The sequence below is a fragment of the Aythya ferina genome, assembly GCF_964211825.1.
Source record: "Aythya ferina genome assembly, chromosome: 3".
In the NCBI taxonomy this organism is placed as follows: Eukaryota; Metazoa; Chordata; class Aves; order Anseriformes; family Anatidae; genus Aythya; species Aythya ferina.
This window is the reverse complement of record NC_140298.1, coordinates 26,810,199-26,826,624: the sequence shown is the minus strand read 5'-3', so window position 1 is coordinate 26,826,624 and position 16,426 is coordinate 26,810,199. Positions and strand designations below refer to the sequence as shown.

At 39.3% G+C, this 16,426-nt stretch overlaps 1 long non-coding RNA gene across 1 annotated transcript; it reads left to right on the top strand.

Annotated features, from left to right (window-relative positions):
• Window positions 1-124: 124 nt before the first annotated feature.
• Window positions 125-13,689, top strand: LOC311434834. The gene is made up of 4 exons (XR_014691759.1): window positions 125-587; window positions 4,957-5,596; window positions 6,867-6,998; window positions 13,034-13,689. It is a non-coding gene; the product is annotated as an uncharacterized lncRNA (long non-coding RNA).
• The last annotated feature ends 2,737 nt before the right edge of the window (window positions 13,690-16,426 follow it).

Below are 16,426 nucleotides of genomic sequence, written 5' to 3'. Positions count from 1 at the left end.
GCTCCGGGGGGCGGCCGGTGGGGAGCGGGGTGCGGCGGGGTCCCCGCGCCCCTGCTGTGACCGCACCCTGTGGCGCTAAGCTCGCAACGCCTGGGTGGGCGGGTGGAAAGGGGGGAACCCTCCGTCGTGTGTGGACTGTGCCTCGTGTGGGGCATCAGCCCGGTCACATACAGCTCCAGCATGCGCTGACATGGAGTTGGCTCATTCCTAGGTACCTGCCAAGAGATCTGCTTAAAACGTTCTCCCCTTCCAGCCTGTCAGGGCGTGCTACAACATACAGTAGGACAGGCGAAGTATTAGTATCTGCTCATGTGCAATTACAAGATCTTGAACCAGAGAAACATAGGAAGTCTGCCCCGTTTAAACACATCTTCTAAAGGCATGTGCTGAAGTGTTACACCAAACCCCTGTCCTACACTTCTATGTTTCTTCTGTCATAAATATTAATAAATCTAAATTACAATCGTTCAACACAAAGTTGAGGGTTGGCTGTTTTGTGCAGTCCGTGTTGCTCACCATTGAGTTGCTGTGACAAAGGAGCTGCTGTGTCCTGTCTTATCCGTCCATACTGTCTTTCTCGGCTACAGGTAAGGCATACGTCCACAAACGTGTCCTGGAAAATACCAGTACCACAGCGATGGATGCTTTGCAGGGCTCTGATTCCCCGTTAACTTCATCCTAAATGTTATTTCAAGTACCCACTACCTTCAGAGAGAGATTTCATAGCCTTGGGGTCTGTCTGGCACCACGCATGGTCAGTGACCAAGCATTAGCTGCTTGCCAGAGGTCCTCTCCCCTGCAGCAACAACAACGTGGCTGGGCCAGCAGGCCGGGTTTTCCCTCAGTGCACGCCGTTCAGGCACCAGCTGCCAGGCCTTGTGCCAGCAACTACACCAGTGCCCTGACACCAGGACTGCCATACGACACCTGCTGCCAGACACACAGTGACAGACTGGTCATCAGCACCTGCAAAAGGGTGTGTAAAGTCTGGGGTACTCAATTTTCATATTCCAAAGGAATTTTGGGGGGTGAAAAGATCCCTCTGCTCTCAAACTCTGCATATATTTACTTTATTGTCCTCCTGTGCTTTTTCCTTTTACCCTGCATTTAAAAGCAGTGTCAGAAATCACACCATGCCCTGTAACGTTGGGCGGGGGTTTGAAGCAGTCGAGAGCCCAGTGATGGAGCCATCTCGGGCCACTCCTCAGGGCTGGCCTTGGGGCTTCTGCACCCAGTGCCCTGCTGTGAGCTCACAGGATGCTCCCAGGGTTTTCAAGATTGTATTAGAAATAGCGTGTTTCTTTTTATGCCATTGAAGATGTAGCTGAAAATATTCTTGGATAATTTGATCATCTTTTCCCCTTTGTCTCTTGTATTAGCTATTGCATTTGTTTAAGGGCTTCCCAGTGGGGACTGCACAAAATACAGCTCAGATGATCTCAGGCTGAGGTGGATAATAACACATAGACCATACGGGGGGAGGGAGGGAGGGGGAAGGGAAGGAGGGTGGATCCCAAACGGTAAATCACAGTATGATTACATCAGGGTCAAAAAGTACACAGCTTTGTATCTACCATAACCTCATTAATTTCTGAGGCTTTGGAAAAAAATCATTTATGTATATAATGCAGAACATATTTTAGAAAACTGTTTTTTTTTGTTTGTTTGTTTTGTTTTTTAAGATTTAACACAAGCTGAGATCAGCTTGTCTTTGAATTTGCTGTGTTTTTAAACACCTATCAATACTTTATAAATCAAGACCCAGCTGCCTAGTACAATTCTGTACCATAAATATATTTAACCTTGAGTCATGCAAAATGAGCCTTTAAAGCAAGCATGTACACACTAAAATCAATGATCCTAGAAAACACTCATTGGACAATGTCTTGTATAAAGAAGTAAGTGTCAAGAGAGTCAAGGAACTGTTTAGGAAAGCCTAAAGTAGGGGAATAAATTTTGCTTTCACAGTGGTAAACAGTACCTTTTGCAAATAGTAGTAATAATACATTGACTTTAACAAGATCTTTGGTTGAGTAGAGACCAGAGATTCAAGCCTTCATAGTACAGCTCCTGGCGTAATATGGGTCTTCAAAACATTCTTAAAAAGTCACAGATGTCAAGATTAATTAGAAGAATATTCTTTAACCTTGAAAATATTACTGAATTGTTTTTCTTGAGGTGTCTATGGGAATAAGAAGCAAATCTTGAACCAGAAGTTGCCCATCTCTTAATTACTCGGTTTATTTCTCCACTTGCTGGCCAGCGTAGGACTTAACTGCCATATGGGACTCCCTTGGGGGATCAAGACCCAGCCACCGTGACCATGCCAGCCCTCGAAGAGAGCAGTGCTGCAAGGAAGATAGAGAAGTACAGTGGACAGCCAGATAAGCTGATGCTCAACATGCTCTTCTTGTTACATAATGAGAACCACTGAATTTGCAGCCTGGTCTTTGCTGATGCCAATTCTGCTTCCTTGTTCTCCTGAACTTTTCTTGCCCATGTTCACACCACTGCTGTCCATGGAGTCTGTGCAGTCAGCCTCAGGGTGCTTTGTGGCTGTCTACTTGCAGCTAAGACCCAAACAAGCTCAGCAGGAAATCAGCTCAGTTATCTTAGTTAAGCACTCCTTGAAGGTATCCTTGAAGGACCTTCTTGGGCAGCACCACTTCCTCATCCGTAGTGTCATTCATCACATTGGATCAGGTTGCTTAGTTTCATTCAGAAGTACAGATGATTAACATGGTCTTTTAATTTTTCCTGCTTCCCTTTTGCTCCACAGGGACACCAGAACCTCATTGCTATAATAGTTAGGAACTTCTAATTTTAAGCCTCAATTTATTTCTGAATACTTTATACCCATTTGTCTTTCGTGACGATACTGGCCTTGACTTCAGCTAGCTCACCAGTCTTGGATATCTTAAGATCTTTATAAAGCCCCCTCTGTACTTTTCCTTTTGCAAAGCTAAACTTGTCCTCTCCTAGCTTTGCTTTCTAACATTGTTCCTCCGCTTTTCCATTTATCCAAGCTGCCTTTTGTGTATCCTCTCTATTTTGAATTGAGCCTCCTTCAGTATGTGTGAAATTACATACCTCTGTTAGATGAAGTACTAAATATGACCAGTTAGAAAAAGCTCAGAAGAGGTGGGAGTGCCCTAGACAGTAAGCTGATGTTTTGGTTTGTTTTGTTTCCTGTTTTCACATTGCTGGCTAACAGTTACCCTCTGGCCAAATTGTACCAGCAAGGATTTCTTTTGCTTTGTCTGTTTCCAGGTGATAACCCCCATCTCATGGCAGAAATTCCTGTATTTAGCTCCTGCAGGCATTATACCACTTTCCCTTACTGTATTTCCCACTTTATGTCCTACTATAACCTTATGGTTACTCCTTTATTTATTATTTTTTTTCAAGTGATCACCAGACACTTGTCAGTCAGCAGCGGCAGTGCCTCTGAACAACACCTCACCGACAGCCCTAGCTGGCACTTCCCTCCCTTTGGCCAAGGGTGAACAGCTGCTGCTCTCTGAGGAATTTCACCAGCAGCATGCATCTAGCCCCACGGTTTGTCAGCACAACACACTTCATTGTCCCCCATTTGGCCCATGCCTTACTGTATTGACATTATTTTACTAATCCTCATCCTCTTCAGCTTAGTGAACAATTCCCTGTGTGTCATCATGCCAAAAGCTTTACTGAACTCCGAAGAAATCAAATCTTCAGAGTTATCCTTGTCAAGAAAAGTATTTATCTTCTCCAAAAAAAGGGATCGTCAGTCTGGCACAATCTACCAGTGCTGCATTTTATCTGATTTTCCACAGTATAAATCAGTGCAAACCATACACCCCTCCATAAATCCATGTGATTCTCATAGTGTGAGCAAAACCAAAATTGCGTTATTGGCTGATGACCATGGCCATCACTAAGGCCAACCACTAAGCACACGTGAAACGAAACAAGACACAATATGTAGAGTTTTCTAATGTTTAATGCATCTAGAAAATACACTTTCATTCACATTTCCCAGGTTTCAGAGAATGTCAAATGAGGATGCCAGTAGTTCACAATTTTCCAAAGTGATAGATCATTTCAAGCAACATTGACTATAACATCTGACAGTTTGTATATGAGAAAAACATGGGCAAGTAGAAAAGTGTGTTTAGGTGGAGGCTTGTCTGCATAAAACTGGCCTAGTCATAACTGAAATTCTAGTTCCAGGCTTATTATTTGACAACATAATAATCTGATTTTTGTAATGTTTTGATTTCAGTTAATTAATCCTTTCAACACCTTTGTAAGCTCAATATCATTATTCCCAAATTTTGAAATGGATGTAATAATAATGACAGATCTAACAATGAGGCACACAGAAGTGAAGATGTCTTTCCCAACATAATACAACAAAGACATAAATACACAGCCATTCTCCTCTGTTGCCTGTTAATGCCCAGCAGAAGTACAAATTGAGTCTACAGTCTTTGCAGCAGCAGCTCTTCCATTTTAAAACCAGTTTTCCCATTGTTTCTTCTCAATATTGTGATTGCTTGTTTTCTTTCACCTTTTTTGTTTGTCTTTAACTTCTGTCTCGTGCCCTGATGAGGGAGCAGGCTCCTAAGGGTGTCCTGGGGAGGGTGTCTGGGCAGGGCACACTGGGACAGAAAAGGGGAAACTGCGAGGGAAGAGACTCCAGAGGCCTGAGGGGGCAATGGAGCTTCAGAGCTGGAAGGGTGGAAACGTGGCAGCCCACGGGCCCCCAGACTGCTCAGAGGGACCCACAAGGGTTGGTGCCCTCAGCTGGGAATGGGCTCTGTCCACACAGGACCACTGTGGGGGCTGGCTCTGCATGGAGCTCAACCACCACATGGCAGGATCCTATGTTTCCTTTCCATTCTGATGTGGTTTTATTTTTCCCCACTTGCTTTTTATATGACTGTTTTATATGACTTTTTTCTTGAACTACAGAAATTCTGCCGAGATGACCTTTTCTTCATGATGAGACCAATATCCCAGCAGTGGCCTTAACTCCTGTCCATAAGTGTTGTTCATGGTCAAGAAACAAAGGGAAAAAAAAAAAAAAAAAAAAGCAAGCAGAGAAAGCAGAGGGAAGAGGAAAGATGTTCTAGCTGCTTTGCACAGCAACTAGAAGCATTTGCAGTTATCATGAAGGAAAGTTTTGCATTCAAAACAGTCAGAAACTGAAAAACACTGTGGTAGATGCACATCTGAAGGGGTCCTTTTTTCATATTCTCTCAAGGAATATGATCCAGAATGTTTTCAGGACATATAAGTATTTTAAATTAGGAAAGTGGTAATATTAGTAGGGGGAAAAAGATTTTGATAGTTGATATTTTTATTGAAGACATAACGAAACCTTCAAAATTCTAGCAGCTGTGAGAATTATTTTAACATCTAGGCAACTTTTCAGAGTTACTAAAATACATAATGAGGCATATATATACATCAAACCCCCTGGACTGCACAAAACAATGATGCATGCAAAATAAAGAAGACAAGTTTAACGAGGTATGAAGACTCTCAGTACCAACACAGAAGTTCAAAAAGTAGATCAGCATCGGAATCTCAAATAATCTACTGTTGCAAAGTGAGTATGCACAGGCTACTTAGAAAATAAATGATACACTCAAAGCTGATAGAGGCATGGCGTTCCCAAGCAGAACACTTCTTTTTAGCAAGTAGTCCCATCAAGGCACTTCTCTGTTAGTCAGACTATAAAAGGTACAGGTCTGATGCATTATTACACAGTTACAATGTACTTAAACATTTCTGGTTAATACAGAATGAGAGCTATTTAATCCTTCTGCAGAATAAAAAAATACAGAGTTGAAAAAATAGAATGTCACTGTAGTTAAAGACAGATCAGTAACTCTGTTATGACTCAGTAGCTCACGATAAATTATTTAAACCACTTGTGCTCAAGAATGACCTTTCAGCCATTGCAAGACAAGAAAAATATTTTCCTTTTTTAATCTCCACAATTCAAATCACAGTCCTTCCTTCAGAATCAGGTGACCAAGACTGGGGAACTTGATCATTAATCTTTGGCTTTGAATTACTGAAGGGCTATCAATCAGATGTAAATGGTGACACAGTAATGTCCAAGTTGTGAGAGTACTTGGCAGAAATCAGAGGCAGATTATGTTGCTCAGCATAAATTTCTTACATTTAAGACCAAATACTTTAAACTCACAAAAATCTTTCAGATTACCTAGGTTGGCAAGGTTCAGTTCTTGAGGCTCATCTTTTAATTTAGTTATAAAAAGTAATAAAAATAATTATTTTATTTGTCAATACATTAAATTATATTTTCCCAAGTTGAGCCTATTTTTCACATGATGGCAGTTGGTGAATGATCTCCCCATCCTTATCTCATGAGCTTTTCATTTCATTTTTCCCTGTCTTGTTGAGGACGGGGAGTGAGAGAGCAGCTGGGTAAGCATCAGTTGGCTGGCCAAGATCTACCCACTGCATCTCTGTAGGTGAATTTGTATGTGCTGCTGTGAAATCTATGTGGACAGCCACCTATGGTGTTGCCTGTATACTATCTGGGGAAAAGCCAGCACATATAGACCTTATTTGATGTTGTTTTGGAAAACACCTTGAAAGGATGAAGTTTAGAAGTTTTGGTGGACCAGAAGTAATTTTTTTTAATAGTATAAGTAGAGAAAATACCTATCCACCTATCCTTAACAACTCCATGCCTCAGTTACTTGTTCTTCTTGAGCCAACATGAATTTCATTTTTTAAAGATTTAAATAAATTAAATTGTGTTTCTGCTATGTTGAGTTAAGATGGCTTTTTTGAGAGATAGCTTTCTCACTAATGGAAATTGATTGAGTCCAGTTCTTTTACAGAGAACACACTGAGGAAATTCTGCAGTGGAGTATCAAATGAGCTGGAAAAGGTGATTGCAACATTGCAACAGAGACAACTCAGCACTTTGCCAATTCATCCAACTCCTGAGAAACTTCACCTTTAAGATGCAGGTAATATATCCGAATGATTGACCTGGAACTTGTCAAAGAGTATGTGTTTGCTAATCTTTGCTATATTAAATAATTCATTTTTCCATTCTTTTTACTAGAAAAAAATAGTAAATTGTTCTGAAAGTGTAGTGACTTAGAAATTGGGAGGAGGATAAAAGGCTTTAGAGGAATCATTTTGAAGATGTACCAATGCATAGCATATGGATAGGTGGCTGCAATATTAGTCTGGATTTCCACACTTCTGCAGTGTTCTGTAGTAATATCAGATTAGTTACCAAAATATGGAAACCCTTCATGTAAGCACCCAGAACACAGTACATGAAACTATTTCAGTATAATGAAAATGAAACTCATGTCCAGAGTCTAAAGCTTGATGTGCACAGATCTTCAAGGCTATATAATTTTAAGAACAATGAATAATACTGGCTATTTAGCACTTGTATACACCTTCCATTTCCATGCCATGACAATGGTGAGTGCTGGTGTTGGATACTGAAGGGAGTCCAAGTCTGAGAAGCTTCTGTGAATGCTACCAGTTTTGAACAGATGAGAATCTGAGAGTCACAGTGAGGATGGGAAACTGAAAATAGGAAAAATTCAAACCAGTTTTAGCCCACGTGCCCATGAGTTGGGAAGGGGAAAAGTTGTTCGTATATACTTCCAAAGGCTGAGGCCAAACTGTGGCAAAACTCAGAAAACATTCATTTGCCATTAACATTGATTTCCTGCCCATCTCAGCTTGCAACCCAGTCCCCAGTTTGCAGGCGAGCAGCAGGCAGACATCCCACTCTAGGGGGGGCTGCCTTCTTCTCTCCCTGCAGGCTACTGGGCTTGCCCTGTCCTGCCCAGGAACACAGAAGACAGACTGAGGAGGACTGGAACTGTATGGTATGCTGTCACAGCACACCAGCTGTTTGTGATTCAAGAAATGTTGTAAAACATCTTGGGGAGCCTATGACTAACACAGTTTCAGTAATGATCCAGAAACAGGCAATAGAGCAGGAGTAAATTAGCAGCCACCCAGCAGCACCAAAGTGAAATGGGAAGAGCCTGTGTTTAAAACCCCACGTCTTCCCCAAGCCACACAATTCTCATTCATCACTCACTGCAGAAAAGCAGGCACTTAACTGTTTGGTTCTGCAAGTGCAAAGGCAAAGCCAGGCAAGACTTTTCATATGCTTTGTAACACCAGCTGTCCTAGTGTCCTTTTACAGCTAATTAAAAACACATGATTTTCCAATTCACTCAATACAGGAAAAAGTGTATTTCTATGCTGTACCACTCAATAGAGCACATCATGCTGCAGACTAGAAAGCAAAAAGTACAGTCCTGCTGAGATTTGAAAAAATTTAAACATTAAGGCAATAATGGTTGGCCTGCATCATCATAAGTCTTAAATTCTCACAGAAGTCCCTGTAGGTGTACTCAGGTGCATCTCTACATCAAAATCATTGTAGTTCAGCAATGTAGGAAAAGTATTTGGCTGCTTCCCTAGGACCCTCACATTCAATCGGAAAAAATCTATATATTCAGTCTGCATGGCTGAAGCTGTTTCCCAGTGCCCCTGCAAAATGCTCACTTCTGTGCTGGGGCTGCCAGGAGAAGCATTGGTTCTGTTGACCTTTTTTATTTTTTATTTTTTTTTTTTTTTCTCCTTGGGTTCCTGGGTTGTAATAAATTAATATTTGTGATCTATTTTGAGAGACTTGAATAAAAATTGCAGCATGAACAGCTTATAAGTGCTGAAGTCCCACTCTTCTGAATTCACAGTATAATTAATTTTATGGGAATTATACAATCAAAAGGTTCACAGATCAAGAGTTTTTTTAAACAGTTTTCAATATGAAGCTAATTATCTGCTTCAGAGTAGTAGATTTTTCATACATTTCCTATGTTCATATTAATATCCATATGCAGAAGTCATGCCCATAAAACAGTATATTCTTCTGAGGCATTCCAGCGGATGACATTATATTTTAATTAGTTAGGATAATTGTTTGAGAAACTCACATATATTTATTTTTTTTTCACTAAATCAGAAGAGATTCAAGTAAAGGGTGTGGCAAAGCTTATATTATAAAAACAAATTAAGCCAGTCTTTTCTCTTAATTTTTATCTTTTAGTTTACTCTTCATGTTATGATTATGACTGATCCTAACATCTTGTACAATTTGATTTTGCTCATGGTCACTGCCTCTCAAAATTGTTCGCATGACTCTTCTAGAAACAATTATTGTCAAGGTAAAGCACCTACAAGAGTAGAGAGTTGAGACATACAGATTTTGCCCCCCCCCCCCCTTCTTTTTTTTTTTTAAATTTCTGAGCATATGAAAAGTTCAAGTATATGGCTATGCTGACACTGACATGAATCTGTTACATACTGGTATTAAACATGAATCACACTAATAAATGGAGGATTTTATTGTGTATATTGTGTAAATATTTGATCTTGTCGTTGTGTGAAGCCAAGGCCTAAAATGTACATATTTATGCTGATAAGCATGCATGTGTCTTATAGAGATCAGGGTCAGTTAAAGAGTAGGAAATGAACTACTACAAAATCACATGTTGTTAGACAGTGACTGCTAGATATGGGATGCTAATATAAAATGACAAAACAGGTTGTTAGATTAACTGCTCTGGTTAACTTTCTTATGTATTGTGTTCAAAATTTTTATAAAAGGGAAAACATTTACCCTTTCAGATGCATTAGATGAAGCCCTAAGGAAAGCAAAGCCAGGATCTTGTAGCAGCAGAAGTAATGAAATTTTACAGTTTGTAGAAACATTTTTTTTTCCAGAACTGCCTACCTTGCAGCTGTTAGCTGTGCCACTGCAGTATTATGGCTCTAAGTATAAATACAAACATTACCACTTAGTGTGATATAGTCTTATCTTTTGGCACAGCAAGACTATTGTGCATTCACTTGAGTGAAAAATGACTGGAAAACCTCTGACTTCACAGCACATCCAAAGAGGTTCTGTGAGTGCAAGTTACACTGTGCTCACACACCCAAATCAATAGGAGTCAATAGGTTACTGTCACACGCTGCACGCTGTGCAGTTCCATAGGGCTATGGAAGTATGTCTGAAAAACTGTAAGCCTGATGGAGATCAAGGTGCAAATACCATAGAAAACATAAAGAAAACAGCTACAAAAGGATGAGCCTATGAAGGCCAGCCTTTTTATATCAAGAGCTCCCTGAGCAGGCACTGAAAGCAGGCTGCACTTTCAGCATTTGTTCCTGCTGTACAGCTGCTACTGCCCTATCATTTAATGTTAATTCATTTAGTCAGCCTATAGATGCTAAATGGCATATAGTTGTACAAAAAATAGTATAAAATATCCTTCAGAGAGAAAACAAAATAAGTAAAAGCTTAGCAAATGTGAGAAACCACTATAGGCAATGTGTTTGACTTCATTTTACTTATGGGTATAGGAAATTATGTGGTAGGGAAACAATAAACATGAAAGGTTTCAGAAGTAAGAAATGAACCAGAATAGAAGCCACAAAGGTAGTTTAAGGATCTTATCCTTATATATACATTAAAAACAGGGTGTTACAGGGTGGGGTTTTTGTTTGTTTGTTTTTACTCTCAAAAGTTTAATTTTATGTTAGAAGCAACAACACATTTATTCCTATATGATGTTTCACTCACCTTGAAACGATGTTCACACAGAGGTTTCCCATCTAGACATACCCCCCAAACGATGAAATGTAACCTCTGTAAGGTGTTGTTTGTTTGTTTTTCTTTACATGTTGATCACAATTTTATGTTATTTGAAGGAAAATTCCAGCTTTACATGTAAAAACATTTTACACATATTTGCTTTCTTACCTGTGATTTGCATGCTCGCACATTTTGTAAATTGCCTATATCATGTCTTTCCCCATTATGATGTTGTTTACTTACTGTATTTTTAAGTCATACAGTCATTTCAAATCGTATGTCCAGCTCACATTCAACACTACACACTATACTATAAAAGAAGAGATTTCTCCTAATTTATTGGGAAAATATTCTCGTATTTTGCTCCTGGCTTGTATCCCAGGACCCAGCAAAAGCCATATTGCCCTTGTTAATTGTTTTAAAATGAGTCCGTATATGTCTAATGAGGGACAAAGACTGCATGATAAAGTAGTACTTTACATATTTTTCAGTAACACTACTTTAGAGACTCTCAGTGAAATGAAAAAGTATTGGTATTGATGGACTGAATTTTAGGAGTAAGCTGTACACTCAGAACAGAAATAAAAGCTCAAAATGTTTGTTTTTAGTGCTTGCCTTCAAATTAAAAACTTTGTAATGTACCAAAATGGATAGATAGGTAGAATGACAGATATCAGAAAAAAAGGAAGAAAGGAAGAAAGGCAGGCCTGGGTTTGGTTTTGAAAAAAAAAAAAAAAATACAGTTTTTCATGTCTTTGAAACATACTAACGCATTGTTACAAGCACAAGAACTGGTGTGGCTGGGTATTCACATGTTGTTGCTCGGTCCCACTGATGCTGGACATGGCCTAGAGAAGCAGTGCTGGAGCATGCTTGTTGGTTAGCAAGCAGCCAAGAAAATTCAGAGATATCATGGTAGCATTTAACATCCTTGGACAGCCATTACTTGACAATCTGCAAACATAGGATACAAGAAAAACCTCCAAACTCTTTCTGTGGACATCAGTTTAAAACTCATAAAGAAGACATTGAGAGTTGCATTAAAATGTTCTGTTTTGGTAACAGGTTAACATGCATTATGGAGAGTTGCTATTGAAAACCCAGTATCATCCATCTGAAGGCTAGACTCATCATGCTGAAAACTTCTTATGTTTTCAAATCATATAAAATAATTAGGGTGTCCAATTGCATATATACAGAAGTCATTCTTTTCTCTTTTAAATAATACCTTCTTCTAAAAGGTCTATTTTTTTAATTATCTAATTGATAACTTAAAAGATAAATACTATATATATAATAACTATAATAATAATAATATAAATTTTTATCTGAATGATGCCAAGACTTAATCTATGTGCAGAGAAATGGCTAGTTCTGAAAAAGTCAAGATGGTGCAGAAAAAATTTAACTGAGGGACTATCGATCTCTAGAAGGGAAAGAAGATAGATAAAGGAAGGAAGATCCATTTTGATTGCATATCACAGAATAAGGAGCTCATGGTCTTTTTGTCATGTAGGATATTTAAAGTAGGAGCCTTGGTAAAAGACATACCAAAACGTATCTTTGGCAGGGATAATTGGTGGTGTCACAGATGCTTGATTGGCATGGTGCCCTTTCAATAATTGCTTTAAAAGTTTGTAATCCAGTAATTAAAGGAAACATTTGATTACAAACAAACAAACAAAAAATATTTAAGAAGCTATCAGAAAAAAAACGTGCTATTTCTAGTAAGTATAATTGCTCTAGATGAGTTAATTTACAGAGTTTACATACAGCTATTAAAGATTTATCTTTGAATGATTTAATCTTTCTTCTCTGCTTTGTATTTTCTTCTGTTTATATCTTTCCAAAGCAAGCGCAAAATATTAAATCCGAAGAGCAGCAATTCCTGTCCACTTACCAGACCATGACTGCACATGACAAGGTGGTCAGGAAACAAGTTTGCTGTCATCTAGGATTTTCTCTACAAGGGAAAGGTGTAGCTGTGTCCATGGAGTAACAGTTTATCTAGGCTGGATCCAGTAGAAGCAATAGCTAGCATAATGAGATAGCAAGAGAAATTACTTTAGAGGTGTTATAAACTACTGTCCATGTTTTATTTATGTACCAAGGGTGTAAGAGCAGAGTGAGAACTGGGAGGATACCTTATCTGTCTTAGCTTTCTCAAGAACCAACTTAAGACTCAGTTAAACTGAGAAATTATTAAAGCAACTGCAATTTTGGCTCAATCAAAGTCAAACCTGTGGACCAGCTGTTTGAGAACTACAGCTGTCCTCAGGAAGGATGGGATAAAAAAGCCCCACATCATAATAAAAGTCCCACATAAAATTAAACTAACTCATGCTTATTTTCTTTTCTTTTCAGCTTCTGAGAAGTCCACATGGAAGTTGGAAATAAAATAAAGCAAGGACTCAACTTTGAAAGGGAAACAAGCCTGCAAAGAAAATGAGAAGTTAGAAACATTTCTTTGCCTTCATCAGGAAATGAAGAAGTAAGAAAGGCATTTCAGGATGAATCTTTGGAGATTCCCTAAGCCATGTGTTGAACAAAGCCAACTCTATGCATCAGCCTTCAGTGTCCCCTCCTTGCTCGTCCTATGACTATGATATCTTAGCCAGTTTTATGGCCTGTATGGTAAAGGACTTCATCTCAAGTTCTGGGTATCTCCTAGTAAGAGCTGCATGAGAAGGAGCCATGAGAAGCCTTGCTCAGCACTATCACTTAAGCTCAAACCTTTCCCTGACTCCCTGCCCAAGCAGCTCTGTAGCTATCCTTGTGCCCACCTGAGCACCTGGTGAATCCAGGCCAGCTCACTTGCCTCACCAGCCTCACCCTGGTCCTGCTGGTTCCACAGACTGGTGGTGGCCCTGGCTGCCAGCCCAGGGCCTGCTGGTCTTGTCTGGCTCCTGTGGGACTGCAGCCTTTGCTGGGGAGGGCATGGTCTCACTTGCCACTTCGCAATCACCCTCCACAGCACCCGGTTGTGCACCCACAACTCTTGTATCATGTTATGTTGGTGGACAGGCATGTTATAATGTTGCTGGTTGGCCAAGTTTTTTCTACACTTTTTTTAGTAAAATTTGTTTTTGATGGCAAAATGGTGTTTTGACAAATGTTTTTGCAGAAGGTGCTTGCAGACCTTGAAAATATTTCATACTTGATGGGAAATGTAAATAAAGAATTCAATATGGAATTTTATTTTATTATTTTTTTTAAATTTTCAGTATTTCTTTACTTAAAATGCTTGGTGGTTCAGTGTTCCTTTGTTTCCAATGGGAAAAAAAAATCAGTGGAATCTTCTTTTGTTTAATGGGCATTTTGTGCAAGGGAAATGGGCAATGGTAATGGGCATTTTGCCAAACCAGAGAAATCAGAGAAATCAAGAGACTAACTCAAGGTCATGTTGCAAGTAAAAGGCAGAAATGGGAATAAAGCTCCCACCTATAGTCTGTCTCTTTAAATACATGTTCTTGACCCCCAGTACTCTGAATTCTTTCCTTCTGTCTTGGTGCTGTTCTTTAACTTCAACTCCCGTTCTGTAACCATCAAACACAGTCTGCTCCCTTCTGTTAACTCAGATAATTTATCTCCACTATTTGACAAAGGCTATGGTGTAATTTTCATAGTAAGTTTCTTCCCTGGCCTTTCAGACTTTGCTGAAGAAATGCTGCCTTGTATGTTTTGCTGTATCCTGTATTAAATCATATTAAAATATTAAAATCATACAATCATTTATTTCTTTCCATGTTTAAGATGCTCTTCACAATCTGCATTCTGTGTCAGTACTGGAACATACAAAGGCTTGCTTGTTCTACTGAGGATGGGGAAGTTTTACTTGAAGACATTATTTTCTGAAATCTGAGCATGACAAAATAAACTTCCTTGTATTACTACTATTGTGGAAGAATGTAATTCATTGTAAATATGAAGTTGAGTGCATCTGAGTATTTGAAGTCACAAAATCCTGCATCTCTCTCCATATGTTTATACAGGGCTTAATGTATGCTTGCAGCCATTTATCATTAATGCTAGTCTTTTTTATTTTTTTAATTATTAAGTTGCATTAAACATAGCAGAGCTCCTCATATTTGATGTGAAAGCAATGAGTCCTAGGAATGTGAACACTATAGTGTCCTGTGGCAGCAAGCAGTTAGTATTTTGGCATTCATGGATATAATGCTGCCAATATCACTCACCTGATATCACTAAGGCAGCAATAATACAATAAGACAATAAGGCAATAAAGAAGAGGGAAAAAAAGTTGTTAATGTTTGTTTTGCTGGCATGAAAGCAAAGAAAGTTGAACAGGGGGAGGCCAGGTGGTTACTCACAGGTAATGCAACAGGCAGGGCAAACAGCTTGACCCTGGCACCACCGGGTCAGAGCCCTTCCCTGCAGAGGCACATGCATGCTGTCAGATCCCATGGCAAAACCAAAGCCTAAGTCTAGCATGCCACAAATGTTAGGCAAAGATAGGATTTGCAACAGCTTGTCTGACATGGTTATGTTAGAATATAAATCAAGGGAGAATAGAGAAAAAAAAAAAAAAGACTAAATTGATATAATCTGCACCTGGGCATGAGTGAGAGGAGGAAAAAGGAAGTCATGCACAGAAAAAGTGGGACTCTCATCCCAAACATCAGCCAGCACGCCTCACTAGGATGACACAAAAGCTTTCAAAAGTGAATTAGCTTCATTTTAAAAGCAAACAGAAAAGCTGAAATCTTCCTGGTGTAACAATAACTTCATAAACAGGTTTGTTAACAAATTGGAGCATTGTTCAAGTGAAGAAAATTTCTTCTTTAGAAGACATCCCATTAGCAGTATATATCTCAAACAACTACAGATGGCAATATAACTGAGATTTAAGTTTTTTTTTTTTTTTTTTTTTGTGTGTGTGTGTGTGTCTGTTTTATGCAGTGACAAGCAAATCCTTTTTATAAGAAGTAATGGATAAATGGTTTACAGTGAAGACTCAGGACATGCTTAAATTCATCTCTCTGATTTGGCTCTGAGAAATTAAGGATTTAAATCTAGGTCTCCTGACATCCAAAAAGAAGCAAGCTGCAGATTTTTCTTGGTTTTAATTCTTTTATTTCTTCCTGGTGCAAAATAGGATCCCTCTTGCAAGTTCAGATGCTTTTAAAACACAATGCTCTGGGTCTTCCAGATATACAGTTCCCAATAGGAACAGCAGATATTGAATTTTTCCCTTTGCAGCCCTATGGCTTGCTAAGAGTAGGTAAAAACTGAGTGAAAAGGAAATCTATCAGGGGCTAGATCGATAAATTGCTTTTCATACAGAGGGTAACCTAATTCACGCTCAGAGAGTGCCTGTGCTCAGACAGAGCGTCTGTTGCACAGCCAGGCATGGCCGAGCAGATAATGCTTGTTGCGCAGATTTTGCTGGCGAGCGCACTACAGTTACATGAGGTGTGGAGCTATTCTCCACACAGGTGCACATGCACAGGCACTCATGTATACACATGCATTATATACATTATATGCAGACCACATATGAAGTTAGCGTATACCAGTGCTGTGACTGCCTTCTACCAGCTCCACAGGTGATAAAGGCTATAGGGAGGTGGTCCCAGTCTAACTGTGCTTTCTGAAACCCAGGAGCTAGGAAATTTATACCTGGATTCCAGCAGATACCTTTCAACTGACACACTCACAAAGGCAATGCTTTCCTTACCTTTTGTAGAGCATAGAAATAACACGAAAAAATCACTTCTATTCTTCTTCTGAATAAAT